Here is an 11,333-nt window from a genome sequence, read left to right on the forward strand (position 1 = left end):
CATGTAATCGAGTTAGTTTTGTCAGGGTTTGATCCCTAGTATCCACTATGTTCTGAGATTGATGTTGTTATGACTTAGCTATGCTTAATGCTTGTCACTAGGGCCCGAGTGCCATGATTTCAGATCTGAACCTATTATGTTTTCATCAATATATGAGATTTCTTGATCCTATCTTGCAAGTCTATAGTCACCTACTATGTGTTATGATCCGTTAACCCCGAAGTGACAATAATCGGGATACTTACCGGTGATGACCGTAGTTTGAGGAGTTCATGTATTCAGTATGTGTTAATGCTTTGGTCCGATACTCTATTAAAAGGAGGCCTTAATATCCCTTAGTTTCCGCTAGGACCCCGCTGCCACAGGAGGGTAGGACAAAAGATGTCATGCAAGTTCTTTTCCATAAGCATGTAAGACTATATTCGGAATACATGCCTACATTACATTGATGAATTGGAGCTAGTTCTGTGTCACCCTAGGTTATGAATGTTACATGATGAACCGCATCCGGCATAATTCTCTATCACTGATCCAGTGCCTACGAGCTTTCCATATATTGTTCTTCGCTTATTTACTTTTCCATTCCTATTGCTATCATCACTAGAAAATAGCAAAAACATTACTTTTGCTACCGTTACCTTTTGCTACCGTTACCACTACTATCATATTACTTTGCTACTAAATACTTTGCTGCAGATATTAAGTTTCCAGGTGTGGTTGAATTGACAACTCAGCTGCTAATACTTGAGAATATTCTTTGGCTCCCCTTGTGTCGAATCAATAAATTTGGGTTGAATACTCTACCCTCGAAGACTGTTGCGATCCCCTATACTTGTGGGTTATCACTCTCCTTGGCGTGGAAGGCAAGCTTGGCGATGGAATATGTAGATTCCCTCCTTTGTAACCGACCTTGTGTAACCCTAGATCCTCCTGGTGTCTATATAAACCGGAGGACTTAGTTCGGATAGGAGATACTCATTATCATAGCCATACAAGCTAGACCTCTAGGGTTTAGCCATTACGATCTCGAGGTAGATCAACTCTTCTAATACTCATATTCATCAATATCAATCAAGTAGGACATAGGGTATTACCTCCATAGAGAGGCCCGAACCTGGGTAAACATCGTGTCCCTTGTCTCCTGTTACCATCGACCTTAGACGCACAGTTCGGGACCCCCTACCTGAGATCCGCCGGTTTTGACACCGACAGTCGGCTTGTCCGATCACCATCGATTGCAAGGACCACCCAACCAGTATCCATCATGGAGGTTCGGCAGCCCTGGTCCTCGATCCAGTCATCGACGGATTCCACCTTACGTGAGTCCTCGTGGACGGCGGCGGCAGTCTCAACCTGCTCTATCAGGACACTGTCCGCAAAATGGGCATTGATCCGTCAAGAATCAAGCCCACTAAAACTACCTTTAAAGGAGTAATACCTGGTGTACAGGCCCACTGCATAGGCTCAATAACATTGAAAGTCATCTTCGGTTCGCCAGACAACTTCCGGAGCGAAGACTTGAACTTTGATATCGTCCCCTTCCGCAGTGGATATCATGCACTACTTGGACAAACCACTTTCGCCAGTTTTAATGCGGTCGCGCACTACGCTTATCTAAAGGTCAAGATTCCCGGCCCACGTGGCGTCATTACAATCAATGGAAACATGGAACACTCCCTCCATACTGAGGAGCATACCGCGGCCATCGCGGCTGAAGTACAGAGAGGACCTGTCAAGCTGCACACCTCATCGGCCATCAAGCCGCCGGACTTTATTAAACAAGACCGATCAGTTCTGCATGCTGACAGCTCGGTAATACCAGCGCTGGACTAGCAGTTTAGCCTCCGTCGATCGCCACACACATCCGCAAAATTCATACCGCGCATGCATAATTATGCACTCAAAATACCTTGGGCATCAGCGGAGGCATAATACGGACAAGCCCATAATACGGTTCGACCCTATATGGCCTTCCCCTTTACCTTAATTATTTTTTCTCTTTCACCAGATGTGAATTAAAACCTATTCCTCCTACGAACTTACAAGGACTCTTTTCGATACCGGTTTCGTACAAATAGCCGAAGTCCATTCCTCTCAAGGAATCTCTCTCTCCAAGGAGAAAGCGGCGCAGACGCGCGGTAGGAGGTCCAAAGGATTTTGTAGACCCAAAATTTATTCAAGAACCTGTATAGAGATTTTCCCCTTCTTCTTAGACCCCTGGCATGTAAAATGGCCTTGGTGATTATGGTGCCCTCTGTAAGATCACGTTTTGACGTATCAATCAGATTCCAGTGAAAACAATTTTTATTCGGTATCGCCTTTATTCATAGACTGTTTGTCATCTCCTATGTTGTCTCACTCTCACACCTCGAATCAAATTGCCAAGGGCTCTATATGGCCACACATGTGTTGCCAAACAAAAGTCTGAATAGCTTTATAGCACAATTCGGCGTCCCGAGCTTGGCATTATATGCATCGGCTCCGAATCATGTCTTTGGTCAATAGTTGGGTTGTCCGGCTCTTGTGTTTGCTACCTTACGTTCCATTTGTTCGGCTAGGGTAGTAAAGGGAGAACTACTGCGATTGTGTTTCTGGTTCGTCCGGTCAAGCACCTCAGTAGAGAAAGCCGAAAACTGACTGTCATGATGCGGCGAGAGCTGGTCAGCCATTCGGCGACTTATTAAAATCTTTAGCGATTGTTTTCGTATTATACGAAGGACCGTTTTTCTGGTCACATACGTAACGCATCCATATCCGGATAGCTGCGTACATACCAGGGGCTATACTCCAGCCCCATCGTCAAACTCCTATGGCTAAGTGAGAGTGGTAAAGCCACATAGTCTGATTGCTTGGTTCGCCGCACTGACACCTCCTTCACGGACCAAGACGTTGGGTCAAGTTGATCATGTGCTATTTCGAACACCCCCGTAGTATCTACGTGGGGGCCGAAGCCGGCGACTGGAAAACTCTCAGGAATATAAAAATGGCCGCACAGGAGGGACAAACTTTCAGACAAAGGCACAAATATATTACAAAGCCTTGATACATAATACAAATGTCCGGACAATTCGGGTACATTTATTCGAACATAATGTCCTTTGCGCATTGACCCTCTATCAAGTGGGCGCCCTCTAGAACATCCTCCAGGTAGCGCTCCGTCGTGCGGTGGTTCTTGCCTCCGGGAGGGCCCTCGACAGCCACTTCGGCAGCCTTCATATTCGCCCAGTGCATTTTGATGCGGGCAAAGGCCATCCGTGCACCTTATATGCACACCGACCGCTTGATTGCGTCGATTCGGGGCACTGCATCGACAAGTCATTGCGCCAGGCCGAAAAAGCTGCTCGGAATGGGTTCGGCTGGCCATAGCCGAACTATGATTTCCTTCATGGCCGCTCCGGACATCTTATGCAACTCGGCCCATTGCGCCATTTGGTCATTCAGCAGCGTCGGGCGCTCCCACGCCGCGAACTGTGACCAGAACAGCTTCTCCGTCGCATGCACCTCCTGAGCCTGGAAGAATTGCGCGGCGGCGGTGGCACTCTTCGGAAGATCTGCAAAGATGTCTGGAGAACTCCATAGTCGGTTAAGCAAGGCATATCTCTGATCGCCAAACTTAGTCTATAAAAGAAAGGGCTTACCAGCCGCTATCGGTCCGGCCCGCTGGACCTCCTCGCGAGCCGCCCTAGATTCGGACCGCGCCTCTTTGGCCTCCTCAAGGGCCTTGGTGAGGTCGGTTGCTTTGGCTTTATTCTCCTCCTCGTGGGACTTGCACTTGCGGGCGATGTCCTTGAGCTCTTGCTCTACTACAGATACCCTCTCCTCCACCTGGCGCTGGGTGGCCTGTTTGGCCTTCAAATCTGCAGCCTCTTTATCAACGGGCGCATTGCTCACTCTCGCCTGCTCCTTGGCCCGGGCAAGTTCACCCCTGAGCGTCTCGACCTCAGCAGCGCCATCTGCAATTTCACACATAACAAAGTCTAAGTTTCAACTTCGCATTCGCGCATTCATATAGGCATAAACGGGATGTTCGCAGCATACCATGTGCCTCATCGAGCCATTTGTTAATAAGGACAATGTCATCATCGACCTGCTTCAGTTACCGTTTCAGTTCGGAAACCTCTGCGGCCTGGGCGGTTGCTGTTGGGGAACGTAGTAATTTCAAAACTTTCCTACGCACACACAGGATCATGGTGATGCATAGCAACGAGAGGGGAGATTGTGTCCACGTACCCTCGTAGACCGAAAGCGGAAGCATTAGCACAACGCGGTTGATGTAGTCGTACGTCTTCACGATCCGACCGATCCAAGTATCGAACACACGACACCTACGAGTTCAGCACACGTTCAACTCGATGACGTCCCGCGAGCTCCGATCCAGCAGAGCTTCACCGGAGAGTTTCCTCAGCACAACGACGTGATGACGGTGATGATGATGCTACCGACACAGGGCTTCGCCTAAGCAACGCTACGATATGATCGAGGTGGATTATGGTGGAGGGGGGCACCGCACACGGCTTGGAACAATCAACTTGTGTGTCTTTGGGTGCCCCCCCCCCCCCGCCCCCGTATATAAAGGAGCAAGGGGGAGGCCGGCCAGCCTTTGGTGCACCCCAAGGAGAGGAGGAATCCTCTTCCTACTAGGAAGAGGATTCATCCTTTCCTAGTCCAACTAGGAAGAGGGAAGGGGGAAGGAAAGAGAGGGAGAGGGAAAGAGGGCCCCCCCTCCCCTAGTCCAATTAAGACTCCTCATGGGAGGGGGCACGCCACCTCCTGGGCTGCTACCCTTTCTCTCCCCTCAGGCCCACTAAGGCCCAATACTTCCCCGGGGGGTTTCGGTAACCCCTCCGGAACTCCGATTTTCTCCGAAACCATCCGGAACACTTCCGGTGTCCGAATATAGCCGTCCAATATATCAATCTTTACGTCTCGACCATTTAGAGACCCCTCATCTTGTTTGTGATCACATCCGGGACTTCAAACTACCTTCGGTACATCAAAACACTAAAACTCATAATACCGATCGTCACTAAACTTTAAGCGTGCGGACCCTATGGGTTCGAGAACAGTGTAGACATGACCGAGACACGTCTCCGGTCAATAACCAATAGCAGAACCTGGATGCTCATATTGGCTCCTACATATTCTATGAAGATCTTTATCGGTCAAACCGCATAACAGCATATGTTGTTCCCTTTGTCATCGGTATGTTACTTGCCCGAGATTCGATCGTCGGTATCTCAATACCTAGTTCAATCTCGTTACTGGCAAGTCTCTTTACTCATTTCGTAATACATCATCCTGTAACTAACTCATTAGTTACAATGCTTGTAAGGCTTATAGTGATGTGTATTACCGAGTGGCCCAGAGATACCTCTTCGACAATCAGAGTGACAAATCCTAATCTCGAAATACGCCAACTCAACAAGTACCTTCGGAGACACCTGTAGAGCACCTTTATAATCACACAGTTACGTTGTGATGTTTGGTAGCACACAATGTGTTCCGTCGGTAAACAGGAGTTGCATAATCTCATAGTCATAGGAACATGTATAAGTCATGAAGAAATCAATAGCAACATACTAAACGATCAAGTGCTAAGCTAACGAAATGGGTCAAGTCAATCAAATCATTCTCCTAATGATGTGATCCTGTTAATCAAATGATAACTCATGTCTATGGTTAGGAAACATAACCATCTTTGATCAATGAGCTAGTCAAGTAGAGGCATACTAGTGACACTCTGTTTGTCTATGTATTTACACATGTATCATGTTTCCGGTTAATAAAATTCTAGCATGAATAATAAACATTTATCATGATATAAGGAAATAAATAATAACTTTATTATTGCCTCTAGGGCATATTTCCTTCAGTCTCCCACTTGCACTAGAGTCAATAATCTAGATTACACAGTAATGATTCTAACACCCATGGAGCCTTGGTGCTGATCATGTTTTGCTCGTGGAAGAGGCTTAGTCAACGGATCAGCAACATCCAGATCCGTATGTATCTTGCAAATCTCTATGTCTCCCACCTGGATTTGATCACTGATGGAGTTGAAGTGTCTCTTGATGTGCTTGGTTCTCTTGTGAAATCGGGATTCCTTTGCCAAGGCAATTGCACCAGTATTGTCACAAAAGATTTTCATTGGACCCGATGCACTAGGTATGACACCTAGATCGGATATGAACTACTTCATCCAGACTCCTTCATTCGTTGCTTCCAAAGCAGCAATGTATTTCGCTTCACACGTAGATCTCGACACGACACTTTGTTTAGAACTGCTCCAACTGATAGCTCCACTGTTCAATATAAATACGTATCCGGTTTGTGATTTAGAATCGTCCAGATCAGTGTCAAAGCTTGCATCAACGTAACCATTTACGATGAGCTCTTTGTCACCTCCATAAACGAGAAACATATCCTTAGTCCTTTTTCAGGTATTTCAGGATGTTCTTGACCGCTGTCCAGTGATCCACTCCTGGATTACTTTGGTACCTCCCTGCTAAACTAATAGCAAGGCACACATCAGGTCTACTACACAACATTGCATACATGATAGAGCCTATGGTTGAAGCATAGGGAACATCTTTCATTTTCTCTCTATCTTTTGCAGTGGTCGGGCATTGAGTCTTACTCAACTTCACACCTTGTAACACAGGCAAGAACCCTTTCTTTGCCTGATCCATTTTGAACTTCTTCAAAACTTTGTCAAGGTATGTGCTTTGTGAAAGTCCAATTAAGCGTCTTGATCTATCTCTATAGATCTTGATGCCCAATATGTAAGCAGCTTCACCGAGGTCTTTCATTTGAAAACTCTTATTCAGGTATCCTTTTATGCTATCCAGAAATTCTACATCATTTCGAATCAACAATATGTCATCCACATATAATATTAGAAATGCTACAGAGCTCCCACTCACTTTCTTGTAAATACAGGCTTCTCCAAAAGTCTGTATAAAACCATATGCTTTGATCACACTATTAAAACATTTATTCCAACTCCGAGATGCTTGCACCAGTCCATAGTCAACTCCTTAAACCATATGCTTTGTAAATACAGGTCTCATCGTAGTCAACTCCTTGAACTTGTCGAAAACCTTTTGCAATAAGCCAAGATTTGTAGACAGTAACATTACCATCAGCGTATGTTGTCTTCTTGAAGATCCATTTATTTGCGATGGCTTGCCGATCATCCGGCAAGTCAACCAAAGTCCATACTTTGTTCTCATACATGGATCCCCTCTCAGATTTCATGCCCTCAAGCCATTTTGTGGAATCTGGGCTCATCATTGCTTCCTCATAGTTCGTAGGTTCGCCATGGTCTAGTAACATGACCTCCAGAACAGGATTGCCGTACCACTCTGGTGCGGATCTTACTCTGGTTGACCTACGAGGTTCTGTAGTAACTTGATCTGAAGTTTCATGATCATCATCATTAACTTCCTCACTAATTAGTGTAGGTGTCACATGAACCGGTTTCTGTGATGAACTACTTTCCAATAAGGGAGCAGGTACAGTTACCTCATCAAGTTCTACTTTCCTCCCATTCACTTCTTTCGAGAGAAACTCCTTCTCTAGAAAGGATCCAAATTTAGCAACAAAAGTCTAGCCTTTGGATCTGTGATAGAAGGTGTACCCAACAGTCTCCTTTGGGTATCCTATGAAGACATATTTCTCCGATTTGGGTTCGAGCTTATCAGGTTGAAGCTTTTTCACATAAGCATCGCAGCCCCAAACTTTAGAAACGACAACTTTGGTTTCTTGCCAAACCATAGTTCATAAGGCATCGTCTCAACGGATTTAGATGGTGCCCTATTTAACGTGAATGCAGCCGTCTCTAAAGCATAACCCCAAAATGATAGCGGTAAATCAGTAAGAGACATCATAGATCGCACCATATCTAGTAAAGTACGATTGCAACATTCGGACACACCATTACGTTGTGGTGTTTCGGGTGCGTGAGTTGTGAAACTATTCCACAATGTTTCAAATGAAGACCAAACTCGTAACTCAAATATTCTCCTCCATGATCAGATCGTAGAAATTTTATTTTCTTGATACGATGATTTTCCACTTCACTCTGAAATTCTTTGAACTTTTCAAATGTTTTAGACTTATGTTTCATTAAGTAGATATACGCATATCTTCTCAAATCATCTGTGAAGGTGAGAAAATAATGATACCCGCCGCGAGCATCAACATTCACTGTACCACATACATCAGTCTGTATGATTTCCCACAAATCTGTTGCTCGCTCCATAGTTCCGAAGAATGGCGTTTTAGTCATCTTGCCCATGAGGCATGGTTCGCAAGTACCAAGTGATTCATAATCAAGTGATTCCAAAACTCCATCAGAATGGAGTTTCTTCATGCGCTTTACACCAATATGACCTAAACAACAGTGCCACAAATAAGTTGCACTATCATTATCAACTCTGCATCTTTTGGCTTCAATATTATGAATATGTGTATCACTACTATCGAGATTTAATATAAATAGACCACTCCTCAAGGCTGCATGACCATAAAAGTTATTACTCATATAAATAGAACAACCATTATTCTCTGATTTAAATGAATAACCGTCTCGCATCAAACAAGATCCTGATATAATGTTCATGCTCAATGCTGGCACCAAATAACAATTATCCAGGTCTAATACTAATCCCGAAGGTAGATGTAGAGGTAGTGTGCCGACCGCGATCACATCGACTTTGGAACCATTTCCCACGCGCATCGTCACCTCGTCCTTTGCCAATCTTCGCTTAATCCGTAGCCCCTATTTTGAGTTGCAAATATTAGCAACAGAACCAGTATCAAATACCCATGTGCTACTGCGAGCATTAGTAAGGTACACATCAATAACATGTATATCACATATACCTTTGTTCACCTTGCCATCCTTCTTATCCGCCAAATACTTGGGGTAGTTCCGCTTCCAGTGACCAGTTTGCCTGCAGTAGAAGCACTCAGTCTTAGGCTTAGGTCTAGACTTGGGTTTCTTCTCCTGAACAGCAACTTGTTTGCCGTTCTTCTTGAATTTCCCCTTCTTCTTCCATTTGCCCTTTTTCTTGAAACTGGTGGCCTTGTTGGCCATCAACACTTGATGCTCCTTCTTGATTTCTACTTCCGCAGCCTTTAGCATCGCGAAGAGCTCGGGAGTCATCTTATCCATCCCTTGCATGTTATAGGTCATCATGAAGCTCTTGTAAGTTGGTGGCAATGATTGAAGAATTCTGTCAATAACACTATCATCCGAAAGATTAACTCCCAGTTGATTTAAGTGATTGTTATACCCGGACATTCTGAGTATATGCTCACTGACATAACTATTGTCCTCCATCTTGCAGCTGTAGAACTTATTGGAGACTTCATACCTCTCAATCTGGGCATTTGCTTGAAATATTAACTTCAACTCCTGGAACATCTCATATGCTCCATGACGTTCAAAACATCGTTGAAGTCCCGGTTCTAAGCCGTAAAGCATGGCACACTGAACTATCGAGTAGTCATCAGCTTTGCTCTGCCAGACGTTCATAACATCTGGTGTTGCTCCTGCAGCAGGTTTGGCACCTAGCGGTGCTTCCAGGACATAATTCTTCTATGCAGCAATGAGGATAATCCTAAAGTTACGGACCCAGTCCGTGTAATTGCTACCATCATCTTTCAACTTTGCTTTCTCAAGGAACGCATTAAAATTTAACGAAACAACAGCATGGGTCATCTATCTACAACAACATAGGCATGCAAAATACTATCAGGTACTAAATTCATGATAAATTAAAGTTCAGTTAATCAAATTATTAAAGAACTCCTACTTAGATAGACATCCCTCTAATCATCTAAGTGATCACGTGATCCATATCAACTAAACCATGTCCGATCATCACGTGAGATGGAGTAGTTTTCAATGGTGAACATCACCATGTTGATCATATCTACTATATGATTCACGCTCGACCTTTCGGTCTCAGTGTTCCAAGGTCGTATATGCATATGCTAGGCTCGTCAAGTTTAACCTGAGCATTCCATGTGTGCAAAACTGTCTTGCAGCCGTTGTATTTGAACGTAGAGCTTATCACACCCGATCATCACGTGGTGTCTCAGCACGAAGAACTTTCACAATGGTGCATACTCAGGGAGAACACTTATACCTTGAAATTTAGTGAGAGATCATCTTATAATGCTACCGTCTATCTAAGCAAAATAAGATGCATAAAAGATAAACATCACATGCAATCAATATAAGTGATATGATATGGCCATTATCATCTTGTGCTTGTGATCTCCATCTCTGAAGCACCGTCATGATCACCATCTTCACCGGCGCGACACCTTGATCTCCATCGTAGCATCGTTGTCGTCTCGCCAACTATTTCTTCTATGACTATCGCTGCCGCTTAGTGATAAAGTAAAGCATTACAGGGCGATTGCATTGCATTAAATAAAGTGGCTACCATATGGCTCCTGCCAGTTGCCGATAACTCGGTTACAAAACATGATCATCTCATACAATAAAATATAGCATAATGTCTTGACCATATCACATCACAACATGCCCTGCAAAAACAAGTTAGACGTCCTCTACTTTGTTGTTGCAAGTTTTACGTGGCTACTACGGGCTGAGAAAGAACCGTTCTTACCTACGCATCAAAACCACAACGATAGTTCGTCAAGTTAGTGATGTTTTAACCTTCGCAAGGACCGGGTGTAGCCACACTCGGTTCAACTAAAGTTGGAGAAACTGACACCCGCCAGCCACCTGTGTGCAAAGCACATCGGTAGAACCAGTTTCGCGTAAGCGTACACGTAATGTCGGTCCGGGCCGCTTCATCCAACAATACCGCTGAACCAAAGTATGACATGCTGGTAAGTAGTATGACTTGTATCGCCCACAACTCCCTTGTGTTCTACTAGTGCATATAACATCTACGCATAAAACATGGCTCGGGTGCCACTGTTGGGGAACGTAGTAATTTCAAAATTTTCCTATGCACACAAGAGATCATGGTGATGGATAACAACGAGAGGGGAGAGTGTGTTCACGTACCCTTGTAGACCAAAAGCGAAAGCGTTAGCACAACGCGGTTGATGTAGTCTACGTCTTCACGATCCGACCGATCCAAGTACCGAACGCACGGCACCTCCGAGTTCAGCACACATTCAACTCGATGACGTCCCACGAGCTCCGATCCAGCACAGCTTCACCGGAGAGTTTCGTCAGCACGACGGCGTGATGATGGTGATGATGATGCTACCGACGTAGGGCTTCGCCTAAGCACCGCTACGATATGATCGAGGTGGATTATGGTGGAGGGGGCACCGCACAC

Source organism: Triticum aestivum, chromosome 7A, assembly GCF_018294505.1.
Source record: "Triticum aestivum cultivar Chinese Spring chromosome 7A, IWGSC CS RefSeq v2.1, whole genome shotgun sequence".
In the NCBI taxonomy this organism is placed as follows: domain Eukaryota; kingdom Viridiplantae; phylum Streptophyta; class Magnoliopsida; order Poales; family Poaceae; genus Triticum; species Triticum aestivum.